Source organism: Carya illinoinensis, chromosome 5 (assembly GCF_018687715.1).
Source record: "Carya illinoinensis cultivar Pawnee chromosome 5, C.illinoinensisPawnee_v1, whole genome shotgun sequence".
Classification (NCBI taxonomy): Eukaryota; Viridiplantae; Streptophyta; class Magnoliopsida; order Fagales; family Juglandaceae; genus Carya; species Carya illinoinensis.
The window spans coordinates 18903422-18921519 of record NC_056756.1 but is presented as its reverse complement, the minus strand read 5'-3'; positions in this window follow the sequence as shown (position 1 = coordinate 18921519).

Sequence of the window (18098 nt, the reverse complement as noted above, 5' to 3'; positions counted from 1 at the left end):
ATTGAATCAGACTATGACTCAAATTATTTTTTAGAAAGCATCATTTCCTTCGTTTGATCACTCTCCTAAAAAACTCATTAGTACCATGATCATGTTTTGATTGAGAAATATAAATCTATCTTTACATCTTTCAAATAAATCAAAGTTTTACTGGCAAGTTTTCTTTCACTGTCAAATAGAATTTTAGCCATCCACACTTCTGAATTAGAAAAACTAGAAATTCTCTATTAAGATAAATGGATGGCTATTGCGAAAGATAGATAACAATTGTAAAGGAGGAATTTTCTATGTACTGCATGAATCATGTACATCAGTTTTATAGTACCAAGAAGGAAGAATGAAACAAAGTTTTGAATTCTGTTCCTAAAACTGTTTTAGTTGAGTTACTGGAATAGAATATTTCGGTATTGAAATGTTTCAGTATATTGTTTTGGAATAGACATTTTATATATAAATTATATAATATAATATATATATTTAATACATATATAACAACTATATTTCAAAATCACATCAATGCGAGTCTTAAAATCATACATACCTAAGAAACTCAATAATATTTTTCAATACAAATCTTAATAACAAATTTTTAAAACTCAATAATATTTCAAAATTCTCAATCCATCTGTTAAAAAAATACTCTTCTTCATCAATAAGACAATACGGATTAACATTTGAAAAGTGAATTAAAATATTTTTTTTCAATGTCACCACCACCATCATCAACATCAAGACCAATATTATCACCGTCTTCTAAATTTAGTAAGTGTAATGGCTCTTGAATAATTCCCCAATCTAAATCTTCTTCATTAATAATCTATGATTCTTCACCCATCCATTCTTTCATCAATTCAATATTTACAAGGTTGATTAGATCAAAAGCATATTTTCCATTTTTTATGTTTCTGTCAAAATAAAAGCCACACAAAAGTGAAAAGGAAAATACTATAGCCACAAAGGGATTATACAAAAGTAAACCCACAAACTAATATGGTATAATATAATATGTTAGATTGTAAAGTTACTTTTATTATAAAATAGATATAATGAATTTCATGAAACTACATTAGTTTGTGAGTTTATTTTGTGTAATCTGTTTATGTTTATAGCAGTTCTCAAGTGAAAAATATAAAATGTTTAATATTTTTTAACAATAAAGAACATTATTATTGAAATTTTTTTACCTCTCTCACAACTTCAAGTTATAACAAGCAAATACTAAAATCTTGTTTGGTTACATAGTTCAGATGAGATGAGATGTAATATTTTGAATAGTAGGAAGATTTTTGAGTTAAGATGAGATAAGATGATTTGTAAAAAAGTATGTGTTTGGATAGTGAGATTATATAAGATAGTTAGATTAGATAAGATAGTTTTTACTTTTTGAGATTTGATAAAGGGATGGGTCCCACCAATGAATGAAAATCATTTTATAATTAATTAGATAATAGTTATGAATATATTAATAAAAAATAATATTAATAATTAATAAAAAATATACCATAAATAAATTTATATCTCAATATATATATTTTTTAATGTTGGCCAAAATTACTCTACGTTCTCACCAAAAATTAAAATGGTGGGTTGCGGCAGAAGGAAGAGGCGTGAATAGGAAGGAAGAATGGTCTCGAAAGGGGGTGAAAATAGAAAAAGAAAAGAGGATTGCAGGAATAGAAGAAGAAAATGGTGCTTTTGCACTATTCATGCAAGTTTTTATACTATTCACTTAACTTTTTATTATTTATATAAGTTATTAATTTCAAAACGTAGATGGAGGTTGAAAACGTAGAGATGAAATAAAAAACAACCCACTTATCGTTTGGATAGACAGATAAGACTTACTATGCAGCCCATTTAAGATAGTTTGTATCTCATTTGGGCATCCAAAGATGCTGAGTTGGTCTCATCTAATCTCAACTCATTTCATTTCAATGTCCAAACACTACTAAAAATCAAATATTTTTTAATTTCAAATTTTAACATTTTAATATAATCATTACCTAATTATAACAACTTTTTTAAACTTTCAAACAAAACACAAAATATAATTCAACTTATTTAAGTCCTAAAATAAAAATAATATTAAAAAATAATAATCTAATAATATTTTAATTTTATATTATTTTATTCAAAAATTTTCTTATATTTTTCAAAACTCCATAAAATATTTTAACTCAAACCAAAAATTTATACTATTCACAAATCATTTCACTACTATTAATAGAATTTTTTTATCTCATTTTAACATCCAGACGAGGTCTAAATCATTCAAACATTTACGATCTAGTCTATTCCTCTTTTTCGAATAAATAAACTCAAATGTGCTCCATTTTTTTTACAGCCAATTGTATTACAACATTGACTTAATATGTGAACTGCAAACTTTTAAAGAGTTGGAACCTCACTTCCAAAATTAGGCTACTTTGCAATTATAGCAAAAGTGCAATTATGAATTATTACTTAAAATTATATAAAAATCAAAAAAATAAAAAATCCAAATATAGATTCATACTATTTAACAAATGATATTAATAATACATGGACTAATTTTTTCACGCTGGCGAATTGCTAAATAATGTCCAAAATCACCGCCTGCATTCTTATACAATTTAAGTTCCAACTTTATAATGCAGTCATACTTAAAACAATTCAAGTTTGCCCTGCACTCAGAAGATCTTGTCTTACTTGTTAGGACCAAGTTCCAACTTTATCAAGTCATAAACCCACTTAAACATCACTTTTATTTTTAAAGGAAGGGTTAAAGTAAATTTCAGGGTTAAAAACAAAATCCACTGCTTGTAATGGACTGTGAAGCTGTTTATCCCACTTAGCATCAATATCCTAATGAATGTCATAAATGCAATAATTTTGTTCTTCAATCTCGATTTAATATTCTCTTTGGTTCTCTCCATTGCATCATACAAGTATCCCATTGTAGGATTATCTTCCCCATCAACAAGTCGTAGTACTCGAACTAAAGGGTTGTTAATTTTTATAATAAATTGACATTGAGCCCAAAACTTTTTATCTTCTAGAACAATCATGACTATCTCATTCTCTGTGTTGCTTTTAGAATGACTTGATGCAGCCCATTTATTAGAAGTAAACATTTGTATAGACTTTTTCATGAACAAAATTAAGGATTGGATATTTACAAAATTTGTTGTAAACCTTATGATTGCAAGGTGACATAAATCATGACCTTTGGTAAAAGTCTTTTCTCAACAAAGCCAAAATCCAGGCATGGTTATAAATGAACTTTGTTATCTTCCTTGTTATTATTTTTTTTTTTTACTAAGAATCAGAAAAATTCTCCAACATCAAATCTATACAATGAGCTACATAAGGGGACTAAAAGAAATAACCATACTTCTTCTATAGCTTTTTTCTACAGCCTTATAACTTGCATCATTGTTTGTTATTAACTACACAATATTCTCTACCCTAACTTCTTGAACATAACCATACTTCTTCTATAGCTTTTTTCTACAGCCTTATAACTTGCATCATTGTTTGTTATTAACTACACAATATTCTCTACCCCAACTTCTTGAACGACTTTATAAAAAATGTTAAATAATATTTTAGAATCTTTTCTAAGGCCTAATGCATCAATAGACTTCAAGAATATTGTACATTTTGAGTAATATACTAGAAGTTAATTATTGGTTGTTGCCTCTGGTTTGTCCAACCATATGCCATTAGTGAATAACAATTCTCCGCCCCAAAACTTTTTAATATCTAAGAGATAATTCTAAACCTCATTCACACAATTCTTCAACATATTTCCTTTCAACTCATGTAAAGAATGACGCTTGAATCTTGGCTCAATGGCGCTATGGCATTCTATAGCTAGATGATAAAACTTGAATTGAGTTATATTGAAAGGTAGATTAGCATCATGCTACCAGTTTGCTACAACCATATTTGCTTTGTCAATCATCTTCTTCAAACACATAGCAATTTTAATAGAAGGTTGAGACCTAGGAGTTGTTCTTGGAGTGAAAAACCTATTAAATGCCCCCATTGACTTTCCAAATTCTTCCTCCTTCCTTGCCCTTTTGAACCATGATAATGGTTTTCATTATCATCATCAATATCATCATATGGTAAATCTACAGGGCTTTCAATCTCTGAGTTTATTTTTCTTTTATTCTCTTTACTTTTTTCTTCAGTTCATTGACTAGATTCTTCATTTGCCATATTATATCATCAGAGACTTTTTTACATGCTTCTACATCACTTAAAATCCTAGCTAGATGATACTTCAATATAGTGATTCTGCCATCTCTAATTGTTTTGCTGCAATAGATATACATTGAGTACTATTTCTTATCCCTGGTACTTCTTGTGCATGGGCCCATGCTAGATCCTTTAGTCTCGCAAGAGCAAGTGTGGTAGATGTAAAATTATTTGATTGACAACTAGACATTTTTATACTTCTACATAATGATAAAAAAAAAATGGATCAAGTTAAAAATCCAACAATAGCAAGTTAGCAACATCTTTACCTAGAATTTTACTTTCTCATCAATATGATCTCAACGACTTAAACTCCACCATATAAACTTATAAAGTCAGAAACCAACACAAAAAAGAATAAACCATAGAATCAAAGGTTTGTATCAAACTCCACCATAGAATCAAACCACTATGATCTTAAACTAACATCATGATGAAAAGGCTTCAATGAAATCAGAGGTTTGTAATTACAAAACATACCATAAAGCTCTTTAATCAAATACACCAGAACTCTCATTTGATTCCTACACCCCATTACTATTATTTATTATTTCTAAAACAGCATAAACCGGTTGATTACACAAAATGTTTTGAAAACCCAAGTTGCCCCATGTGCAACCATCTTGTATTATTGTTGACTCGTACCTATAATAACATTTGTCTCCTTCAAATCTTTTGAATCAAAGTGACAAAAAAATTACAAACACAAGTTTCAGTGACAATGCATCATTGATATCCATTTTTTAACAGTCAATATAAAACTTTTGCCTTTCTTGTTGTCGCAGTGGTGTTGTATCTAGGATTTTTTTTTTTAGATAAGCAATCTCCCTAGACATGGAGGATCCCTCCAACGTGTGTATAATGTTAGTTTTAAATCATGGTAAAGAATTAATTGGATTTTGTAAATCAAATTGATAAAGCCTGAGAACGTAAATCTATTATCTTGTATAGATTTAAAATTGTTCTTTTGAGTTCAGTGTTTCACAAGCAGAGCTATTTTTCTGCAATACAAAGTAATCTCAGGAATGCAAGACTTACAAATTATGGTGTGAAGTGGTCAGTTAATAACACAAGTTGTGGCAAAGGACCATAAGATGACAGAGCAGATTCAGCAATGCGATGACTAAGCAACATGAGCTGCAAATTGTGATGGCGTGGAGCAACACAAAGGAGTTGCGACGTTGTGGAGGTGGCATTGATGCTGATTGTCGGAGTGTGGATAGTGGAGAGTCGACAATCATAGAGCAAAAACTTTTAGAAAACTAAAACTAGCTTAATATATTGTCATTTTTGTTTATGAGAATCTAAGTTCGCATGGGGAAGGGGGAGAAGTCAGGAAAGGAAGAGATGGAGTTAATTATGAAAATGCTATGAGATTCAGATTATTTAAAAAAATTCTATGGTTTATAGTTTCAGACCAAAGTAATTGTTCCAGCCAAAAAGCAGCAAAATGCACTGAAAAGATTAAAATTTCACCCGATATGAAATAGCCACCCACACCATGCCGGTTACTGTTCTAGCATGGAAACTTCTGGCCAGAACGGATTTCAAAATTTTGGAATGAATCTTGTATATTAAGTATCAAAATCAGTTACTAAGGCTAGCAATATTTCTAAAAGGAATGACATGATACATAGTATAATACACAAGATCCTTAATACTCCCCCTCAAGTTGGAGCATAAAGATCCATAATGTCCAACTTGCACAATAATGTCTGAAAACGTTCACAATCCAAGGCTTCAAGTTGATTAGAAGTGGGGACATGAATGGTGGAAATAAGGCAAGATACACAAATTTTCACGAACAATATGACAATTTATTTCTATATGTTTTGTGCGTTCATGAAAAATGAGATTTTGGTCAACGTGGAGGGTGACTTAATAGTCACAATAAAGGAGCATAGGTTGGAGGCGTGGAATAGTAATGTCCTGAAGGAGGTTCTTAGCAAAGTGAGTTCATAAGTAGTAGAAGCTAAGGCACAATACTTAGCTTTATTAGAGGAGTGGAAGACAGTGGATTGTTTTTTGGCACACGAGGAGATGGGTTTGTTACCAAGTTGAATGAAGAAGCCAGTGGTGGAGCATCTTGTGAGGGGATAACTTGCTCAATCAAAGGCAAAATAGGTGGAGACATGAAGAGAGTTGTCAAAAAGAAACCAAAGTCCTTGACTAGGAGAGGATTTGATGTAGTGTAATACCTGAATGGTAGCATTATAATACGGTTGATGAGGGGCATGCATGAATTTACCCATAATATTGATGGGAAAGACAATGTCGGGCCAAGTAATAATGAGAAAGATAAGTTAGCTAACCAAACGGTGGTAGGAGCTTAGATTTGAGAGAAGTGCACTGTAGGTATCTGTAAGTTTGAGGTTTTGTACCATGGGAAAAAGAGCAGGGAAAGTTCCGAGATGCCCACTGACAGTGAGAATGTCCAATGCATATTACTGTTGATTGAGAAAGATGCTAGTACGAGAACAGGCCACTTCTAGGATGAGAAAGTACTTCAAAAGGCAAAGATCATTGATTTTGAATTTTTGAGCAAGAAAGTGTTTGATCTTGGTATGGCCGAGGGATCATTACCTGTGACAAGGAGATCGTCAATATAAACATAATTAAGGGTGAAGGATGTACCTTGTGAAGGTGTGAAGAGGGAATGATTAGCTTGTGAATATTGAAAGTCGGCAGTGACGAAAACAAATTAGAGCTTGGAGAAACAATTTCAAGAAGCTTGCTAGAGGTCGTATAAGGATTTTTGAAGGCCTCAAACTCAGGTCTCCCCTTTTTTACAATAAACTTGTGGAGGAGTCATGTATATGTCTTCATCAAGGTTACCATAAAGAAAGACATTCAGCTGATGAAGAGACCAATTGTGGGCAGCAGCCATAACGAGATCACATTGGACAGTAACCAACTTTGCAATAGGAGCAAAAGTGTTGTGGTAGTCTAGGCATTCAACTTGAATGTAACCACCTTGAGTTTGGTTTTAAACACCCGTTTATAGCCAATAGGTTGTTTGCCAGGGGAAAAAGGATAAGAGCCCAAGTGTGATTGGATTCTAGGGCATGAATTTTAGTGACCATAACATCATGCCGATGAGGATGACGTACAACTTGAGAGTAGGTGGTACAATCAACTTGATGGGCAAGGGTAGAGAGAAAAGCACAATGATTATTTAAAAGTGATGGTAAGAGATAAGAGAAGACAGTGAATGAACTATACTTGATGAGAGCTATTGAGTGGGTGATGCGGTGGCAGTGGAAGAAGGAAGTGATAGACAAAGATAATCTTATAGATAGGTAAGCTGAGTGATGGTACGGTGAGGAAGGGGTGAATGGGGGAGAAAGGGGATGAGGGTGAGGGTGTGGAGGTGATCAATGAAGTAGAGGAAGAAGGAGGAATCAATCGCGGAAGGGGTTCGGGAATGGGAGAGGGAATGGCGGGGGAAGTGGGAGGAAGGTGTTGGAATGGGAAGACATGTTTGATAAAGGTAATATCACGAGAGGTGAAGAAACAATTATTCTCTAAGTCATAGACTTTATATGCTTTGTGATGAAGAGGCTAACTGCAACGACCCAGTCCAATAATTTTAGGGTCAGAATATTGATAATTTTTATTGGGTCTAAAGTATATTTAATGGGCTATATTGGATAAACTCACGAGCGATAAATTATTGAGATTAATTAGGAGTTTTAATTAGGCTTAATCACTAGGTTAAATCTTATTTATTATTGAACGAGTTAGACTCCTTTTAGATTTAAAGATTGACCATTAGAAATTTATTTTACTATAAAATCATCACTGATTAAAGTCCTTTATTGTAATAATTCACTTCTTCTTTCTTCTTTAATTATGAGCTTCGATTTACGTGTCGTATCTCGATGGCGTGTTTTAAAAGATATCAAACAGATTTTAAAGCAAATTCAATATTTTAAAGCTTACAGATATTTTAAATATTCTGAAAATATTTATATGTTATATTTTGTAGTGTTATTGAACTAAACATGTTTTTAAATAACATAATTATATTATTTTTGAAGAGCTCCAAAAATATTATAATTGTGAAAAATTATTGAAATTAAATATTTAGTCATTTAAAAATATTACGAGATTTAAATTTATGTTGAAAACTCTAAATTAATTTAAATGGTTTTATTCTTTTCGAATGATTAACGAGACTTCATCATTTTAACTAAAGGTGAGTTTAAATCAGTATTTAAACTCACCGTTAGATCATTTTGATGATCCCGAAACGAAGGGTCTGGACTAAAATACCCAAGCCCTTAGATTTTTCCCTCACGTTTTCCTCTCTCTCTCTCTCTCTCTCTCTCTCTCTCTCTCTCTCTCTCTTCCTCCCCTTCTCTCTCTCCTCTCCCTCCCCTTGAACCCGACATACACGGCTTCTCTATAGTCAATCCTTTCCTTCCCAGCCCCTTGCTGTCGTGCCTAGCCTTACCACACCGCCACCGCAGCTCCACCACCCCATCGGCGAATCCCCTCACACCGGTAAGCCCCACATACCCTCTCTCTTCTCCCATGGTATCTCTACCCGAAATGGGTGAAAATCCACGCCTCTCATCCACACTGCCGCACACGACAACCATGGTCTCACAGCTAGTCACTAGCTGTTCCTCTCCCTCCGGCCAACATCCCCTCCCACCGGCGAGCTCTCACGTGCTCTCTCTCTCCTCATAGAACAACTTGATTGAAATGGGTCTCAAACTCATTTCTCTTTCTTGCACCGTCGTACGTGGCCAATGTGGCCACCAAGCACCACCACCATGATCCCTAGCCACCAATGAACTACCAGAACCTCCTTACCTCTCCTATAAGCCTTTCTCTCTTTACCCAAAATGGGTCTCCTACATGGTTTTACCCCCACCGACGATACTAGTGCTGTCGTGCTCCACCTCCCCTACCACCAAGCACTTCCACTAGCCTTCCTTTTCCTCCCCCTAGCTTCCCACGAAATTCCATGGTCCCCACTTCTCTCACTCACCCTTACTCTCTTTCAGGTACACTAATCACGATAAGAACTGCTGTGCTTTGCCACCCAGATCACCATGAGGCCACCTTGAGCCTTTCCAAGACCATGCCTAGCTATTCCCTAAGCTCAAATCACCACTTTACGTGGTAGAGAGCCACTGTATGTGGCTAACTGCCACTGTACACAGTGTTAACAACCATGTATGACTCCTTCGATGCCTTGATTGTGACGGGCAGCGAGCAAAGTACCTATCCCTCATTATTTATGATATATGTTAGTTGGTTAGTTGGATTGTAGACTGTGTTGTTAGTAATTATGGAGTTCGCTGTGTAATTGTGAAGTGAAGTATGGCTGTGTAACGAAGTGTTGGACATAACTGTGTAGTGTTGTGGATTGTGTTGTAAAGTATGGACGTGAGGTGTATGCCATAGTTGTGATATGGCGTGGTGTGTGAAGGGAATACACGTAGAGTGTACTCCATGTAGTGCAGTAATGCACTGTAGTGACTTGTGGTGTAGAGTGAAGAGAGTACACGTGGCGTGTGCTCTGTGTTGTGTAGCGATGCACCATAAGGCGTGTTGCATATAAAAGGATGGTCTCGTAGTTGAGGAGCGTAAAGTGTATTGTGTAGCATCGAAAACTGTGTAACAGTGTCCCAAAATAGCTGTGATGTGGCCTGTAGTCCGAGGTGACAAGTGTCACCTTGTGGTTGACTTATGGCTGAGAGTATGTGTGAAGTGGTGGAAAAGTGTAAGAGTAGTGCGGTGGAAGCATGACGAGCGTTATGCCGTAACTCGGGATTAGTCTCGAGCAACGTGATGTGACAAAGTTACATTTGTGGATACAATCCTCTTGTTAAGTATTGGGATGAACTTGTACAAGGCCAGGAAGTAGAAATAGTCCTACCGACTGGTTTTGAGCAAGTTGGTATCAGAGTATGTAGCTTATTTATACAAGCGGGCATTCATTGAACTATAAGTTGGTCTTACGTGATAAAAGGGAAAAGATAAATGTGCCTCTAGCGAGACACGTGTGCCGGATATGTTTATCATATGCAATGAGTAATCTGTCCTAAACATGGTTACACGATGTTTAAGTCTCAGGGTTGGCTTAAAGTCATATAGCCTGTATAGATGAGAATGAGGATTGAGTATGGGTTAGGATACATGAAGGCAGTGATGGATATATCGTCTAAGATTGGAACGCGTGACTCTATCGGTCGGAATCATGCATCGACATGTGGTTAATAGAAAAATAAGATGAAGGTCTTAGTGTCTTAATCCTAAGGTGAATGGATGTTCACTTTAAGGAATAAGACTCCGAAGGTTATAGCATAGTAAATGGCACGTAAAAACTCAGGAATGGATGAAAAGTATTCCAAGTGAAGCATAGTTCTATTTCTAGTATAGTTGCTTATGTCTTAGATAGAGAATGACATAAGGTTATGCATATGCAAGTAGGTTGCCATCTGACACCCACACAAATAGACTGCATGGAATGAGTATGGCATGAAGTTTATGTAAGTATTGTGTTCATATTCTTCTAGAGTTTTCTAAATAAATAAACATGAAAACGAAACGCTTTTCCTTAAAATGTTTTACGAATTGACGCTTTTCTTTATGAAACACGTTTTACTAAAAGAATGCTAAGCATAAGTTTTCAAGTATAAGTACGTAATGGTCCTCATTGGCAGCCCCTTTTCACGCACCCAAAGTAAGTAAGTGTATGCATGTGGATGGATGCTATACGCGGTACATATTGTACGTATGTTTACGAAATGAAACGAACCGATGCTTTAAATGATGAATGAACTGACGTTTTAAATGATGCCATGAAAGAAAACTATTTTTAAAATGTCCAATGTTTTTAAAATGACTTTTTATGAATGAAAGAACTGAAGGACTGTCAGAACTGTAAAGAATTGAATGAAAGAATTGTGAGGACTGTAAAGGACTGAACAGACTGTAAATGCATGAAATGACTAAAAATGAATGAATAGACTGAATGGTTAATGTATGAAAATATATAACGGCCACACGAACAAAAAGGAAAAGGTATCAAAGGAATGGACTGGGCAAATTGCACTGCCGAGTAAGTAATACTGGTAGTGCACCCAGTACTGTATCCTAACGGAATGGATTCCCAACCCGTGGCCACGGGCAGAATCAGGTCCAAAAGACAGCTAACCCCAGCATACGAGCCGCAACAGTGTGCAACAACCAATGAAAGTGATAAGAAAGAATGTATGCATGTTAAAAAATAATGCATGTATGTATGAAAATATATATGCATGAAAAGACTCTTTAAGAAATGAATGTAGCGAGGCGTGGGGAACTGTTTTATGAGAAGAAAACATATTTAAAAAAAAAAAAAACCCCACCTCGCAACATTTTAAAATGAATTGAATGTCTATGCATGATATGTATGGAGTGCTGAATGCATGACTGAAAACCTATATTGTTATATTTTAACTGTAAGAAGTAATGCTTACAAGTCATCGACTCATTTTAATTTTTATGTGTGCCCTCCCAAGAATAAGATGAGCATGACACGTCAGGACGGGCATAGTCCAAGGGGAAGAACACGAAAGCCTAGGCATGTTATTTTGTACGAGAGAATTTACTTATGGAATTTAATGTTTTCCCCTTTAACTTTTTAATTAAAAAAACAAGTTTTATTTATAAACATGGAGTTTTTTGTATCCTGACATCAAAGGAAAGAAAATTTCAAAAGAAACCATAATTCTCGTCTATTTTCTTAAAATCATTTTTCTAAGGACCCACCACAAGGACGAGCGTTATACTTACGCAGTTTCAGTCATTACCAATCCTATATTGAATAGACCGAATGCTTAATGTATGAAAATACATAACGACCACATGAACAAAAAGGAAAAGGTACCGAAAGAATGGACTGGGCAGATTGCAATGCTGGGTAAGTAGTACCGGTAGTGCACTCAGTGCTGCATCCTAACAGAATGGATTCCCAACCTGTTGCCACGGGTGGAATCAGGTCCAAAAGACAGCTAATCCCAGCACATGGGCCAATGAAAGTGATAAGAAAGAATGTATGCATGTTAAGAAAGAATGCATATATGTATGAAAAGATATATGCATGAAAAGACTCTTTAAGAAATGAAGGCAGCGAGGCCTGAAGAACTATTTTACGAGAAGAAAGCATGTTTAAAAAATAAAAATAAAAACCCCACCTCGCAACGTTTTAAAACGAACTGAATGTCTATGCATGATATGTATATGATATGTATGGAGTGATGAATGCATGATTGAAAACCTATGTTGTTATATTTTAACTGCATGAAGTAATGCTTACGAGTCATCCACTCATTTTAGTTTTTATATGTGCCCTCCCAAGAATAAGATGAGCATGACACCTCAAGACGGGCACAGTCCAAGGGGAAGAACATGAAAGCCTAGACATGTTATTTTGCATGAGATACTTTACTTATGGAATTTAATGTTTTCCGCTGTAATTTTTTAATTAAGAAATCAAGTTTTATTTATAAACATGGAGTCTTTTATATCCTGGCACGAAATGAAAGAAAATCTCAAAAGGAACTGTAATTATCGTCTATTTTCTTAAAATCATTTTCTAAAAGACCCACCACAAGGACGGGCGTTATACTTATGTAGTTTCAGTTATTACCAATCATATATTGAATGGACTGAATGCTTAATGAATGAAAATACGTAACGGTCACATGAACAAAAAGGAAAAGCTACCGAAGGAATGGACTGGGCAGATTGCAATGCCGGGTAAGTAGTCTGGTAGTGCACCAAGTGCTGCACCCTAATGGAATGGATTCCCAACCCATGGCCACGGGCAGAATCAGGTCCAAAAGACCGCTAACCCAAGCACATGGGCCGCAACAGTGTGCAACAACCAATAAAAGTGATAAGAAAGAATGTATGCATGTTAAGAAAAAAATGCATGTATGTATGAAAAGATATATGCATAAAAAGACTCTTTAAGAAATGAAAGCAGCGAGGCGTGGGAAACTGTTTTACGAGAATAAAGCATGTTTAAAAAAAAAAAAAAACCCCACCTTGCAATGTTTTAAAATGAACTGAATGTCTATGCATGATATGTATAGAGTGATGAATGCATGACTGAAAACCTATGTTGTTATATTTTAACTGTATGAAATAATGCTTACGAGTGATTGATTCATTGTAGTTTTTATGTGTGCCCTCCCAAAAACAAGATGAGCATGACACGTTAGAATGAGCACAGTCCAAGGGGAAGAACACGAAATCCTAGGCATGTTATTTTATACGAGAGACTCTACTTATGGAATTTAATGTTTTCCGTTGTAGCTTTTTAATTAAGAAATCAAGTTTTATTTATAAACATGGAGTCTTTTATATCCTTGCACGAAATGAAAGAAAATTTCAAAAGGAACCTTAATTCTCGTCTATTTTTTTAAAATCATTTTCTAAATGGCCCACCACAAGGACGAGAGTTATACTTACGCAGTTTCAGTCATTGCCAATCCTATATTGAATGGACTGAATGCTTAATGAATACAAATACGTAACAACCACATGAACAAAAAGGAAAAGGTACTGAAGGAATGGACTGTGTAGATTGCAATGCTAGGTAAGTAGTTTGGTAGTGCACCCAGTGCCGCACCCTAACGGAATGGATTCTCAAACTGTGGCCACGGGCGAAATCAGGTCCAAAAGATCGCTAACCCCAACACACGGGCCGCAAGAGTGTGTAATAGCTAATAAAAGTGATAAAAAAGAATGTATGCTTGTTAAGAAAGAATGCATGTATGTATGAAAAGATATATGTATGAAAAGACTATTTAAGAAATGAAGGCAGCGAGGAGTGGAGAGTTGTTTTACTAGGAGAAAGCATGTTTAAAAAAAAAAACAAACCTCACCTCAAAACATTTTAAAATGAACTGAATGTCTATGCATGATATGTATATGATATGTATGGAGTGATGAATGCATGACTGAAAACCTATGTTGTTATATTTTAACTATATGAAATAATGCTTACTAGTCATCGACTCATTTTAGTTTTTATGTGTGCCCTCACAAGAACAAGATGAGCATAATACGTTAGGACGGACACAGTCTAAGGGGAAGAACACGAAAGCCTAGACATGTTATTTTGTGCAAGAGACTTTACTTATAGAATTTAATATTTTCCGATGTAACTTTTTAATTAAGAAAACAAGTTTTAGTTATAAATATGGAGTCTTTTGTATCCTGGCACGAAAAGAAAGAAAATTTCAAAAGGAACCTTAATTCTCGTCTATTTTCTTAAAATTATTTTCTAAAGGACCCACCACAAGGACGGACATTATACTTACGTAGTTTCAATCATTGCCAATCCTATATTGAATAAACTACTAGATCATATTTTTAAATTCAAACTCTCTTCTTATATGATCACAACTAAGTGTTTAGCATATTAGTGTCACTACATATATTAACTGAGTCTAACTCAAACTCGTCGGCATCCTCTTCCTAATATCTTTATAAATATCTCTTTTCCGTGTGTTATTTGAAAATAAAACCATAAACCTTCATAAGTGGGGGCCAAGATTCCTAGTCCAGCACTGTGTATGTCCCATGTTCACCACGCCAATAGTTGACTATCTCATTCATTTTACAACATCCTTACGTTTTTTGTTTCTTTCTAGTTCACTTGATCTATTTCATGTCAGAAAGATTGGATTAAAGCTACTAGATAAGTTGCTTAATCATAAATCAGGATTAGTACACCTTAGATAGTTATATATATCAGTATTAAAGCTAATTCTTTGGAAGTCAGTGTTTATGTACCACCATTGTCATGATATTTACAAGCACGTCATTCATCATATTTCATAATGCATATTATAGTTATGTATGTATTATGCATTTCATGTTACGTAAGACACGTAAGCTTTATAAGATCAAATGTAAGATAAGCTCATAACAGTTAATCATATGGTCATTCAGATGCATTTTATCAATGCGATTTATGGGGGTATGTTCAAGCCACAAAACTAAGCATGGTTTATCATAGTATGCTAGAATACTATTAGTGGCTCCTCTTACGATCACGAGATGTGGGGTCAGTGCACAATCTTGCACACATGTTTAAGTGTGTGACCCGGTATGATAAGTAAGATAAGTCAGATAAGCCAAGATAAGTCATGCATGTCAAAACATATGTATGAACAGTCATGATTTTAAGTTCTCAACATAAAATATTTTATGAAAAACCTTATGTTAAATATGCTTACTGAGTCATTGACTCATTTTTATTGTTTTATGTTTTTAAACCATCCTACATTAGAATATTTATGAAAGTAAAGATTCAGGACGAGACTTGGTCTAGGGAGACGTGACAGTGGCCTAGATTATGTATAGGAATTTTAAATTATGATTTTTATAGCATGAACTTTAAGAAATTTTAATAAAGGCTTCCACGCAAACAAATCTATTTATTACAAGGAAATCCTGTACTTGGCGTTTTCTTTAGATTTTTTTTTTTTTTTAATGTCAAGTTTAGTAATAGCACTCCGGCTCTTGTGAATTTCTAAAAGAAAATGCCTTTCTTTATTGTAGGGAGCTAGGTGTTATAATAACCAAGATATATACAACGAACAACACGTGGGAAAAATTTAGCCCAATGAGATTGAAGAGTGTGAGTGCAACATAAGCAACCAAAAACCCAAAGATGAGCATAACTATGGGGTTTGTTGAATAGAAAGTTGTAAGGAGATTTGTGGTCAAGGTGAAGAGATGTAGTGAGATTGATGAGGTATGTAGTAGTTAAGATACATTCACCCCAAAAAGAAATGGGAAGATGGGCATGAAAACATAAACGTGCTACATTAAGTAGGTTACGATGTTTGCGTTCAACAACATAGTTTTGTTGAGGTGTATCGACGCAGGTGCATTCATGAAAAATGCCACGATCATGAAAAAATTGTTGCATCTTATGGGATAAAAACTCTTGACCATTGTCAGTGTGAATATGGAGAATGGAACGTTGAAGATGAGATTTAATGTGTATAAAAACTAGTAAGACATGTGAATGTTTCTTATTTGGTGTGCATTAAATAAACCATGTGGCGTGGAAATAGTCATCGACTATGGTGAAAAATGGTGAGCACCCGAATTGGAAGTAGTGGGATAACCACCAGATATATCACAATAAATGCGATAAAAAAATGGACTTTTATTATGATTTTTGAAAAAAGAAAACGAGTATGTTTCACACGGACAGAAGGATTACATGTGGAATTAAAAGGTGATGTAGACAAAGTTTTGGGAAAGCAAGAATGAGATGGGTGAAGAGGAAATTGGTGCCAAAGTGTTGAAGTAGGAAGACTGTGAGAGTGTAAAGTCATGGAAGAGAAAGGTTTGAAGTAATACAGACAGTCACGAACTTCACCTAGTCCAATTAGCTTCCTTGTCCTGAAAAACACAAAGGGTGGAAAAAAAAAGACAACACAATTTAGAGTAGCAATGATTTTACTTAGGGAAATTTGATTGAATTGAAAAGAGGGAACATGAAGGACATTATGTAAAGAAAGATATGGGGACAAGTGAACAATGCCAAGTTGAGTGACAGAGATTGTATCACCCGTTGACAATTGAATGGGGCACGAGTTATTGAGTGGGTGAGTATCAATTAGTGCAGATGAGTTAGGGGAAATGTGGTTGGATGCGCCTATATCATTGACCCAATTGGAGTCCCTAGAGAAAGAAGAAAAATTGCAAAAAGAGTGGATACCCGCAAAATTGGCTAAGGAGGTCGAGAGAGGTGAGAGGAGATTCATGAGTTATCGGTATTGCTCGACTGAGAGACCAGGGATGAAACTTTCATATGAAGCGCTAGAAGCACTACTGACATGATTGGCCTTAGGAGGTGGTGTGGGTTGTGTATTTGGAGAAGCTTGCTAGCGTGATGTAGATCGAGAGTTGGGGTAGCCATGTAGCTTATAGCAAGTGGACTTCCAGTGCCCAAGAGCTCCACAATGGTCACATTTGGGATGCCTGGAACCCTTGCCTCTAATTTCATTGGTGCGATGCTATGTTAAAGTGCGAGAAATGAACATGAAAACAGTCTCAGATGTTGGTGCAGGGAGACGAAGAAGGCATTGCTTCTCTTCTTGATGGAGAATGGAGTAGATCTTGTCGACAAGAAGGGAGTGGGTCCATGGACAAGATTTGACTTTGAATATGAGCATATGAATCATGGAGTCCCATTAAAAACCAAAAATTTTATTCAGTTTCATGAACCTATTGGAGAGTAGAAGTAGCACCACAAATGCAGGGAGGAAGACATTGTAATACGGTCAACTCATCCCTGTAGGATTTGATCGTGGTGTAGTAACTGGTGATTGACATGGATTCTTGCTATAAAGTAATGTGGAGATGTCACGTTTGAGTTTGAAGATCTGAGGATTGTTAGTCACACAGCCCGAGCATCTCTATGACAAATAAGACTGTTGCAAGTGATTTGTCAATGGAATTGAGGAGCCAAGAAAGAACCATGTCATTATAGAGATCCTAGAGTTGAGCATCTAAAATGGGGTCTATCGGCTTGGTAAGAGAACCATCAATGAAGCCATGCTTGTTCTTGGCATTGAGGGCAATTTTCGTTAGGCTTTTGTAGAAAAACCAAATACTCATATGCCTAAATGATCCGACCCGACCCACCTAATAGAAAATGGTTAGACGGGCTTTTGGATCGAACCTGATAAATGCCGATTTCAATCGACTAACGTTTAAAACAAAAATTCACCTAAAGCTTTTTCATATCAACCCTAGCCACTAGCCCTCCACATTCCCTTTGTCATCTCATCACCTCCATTTCTCGTAGCCTTTGTTCC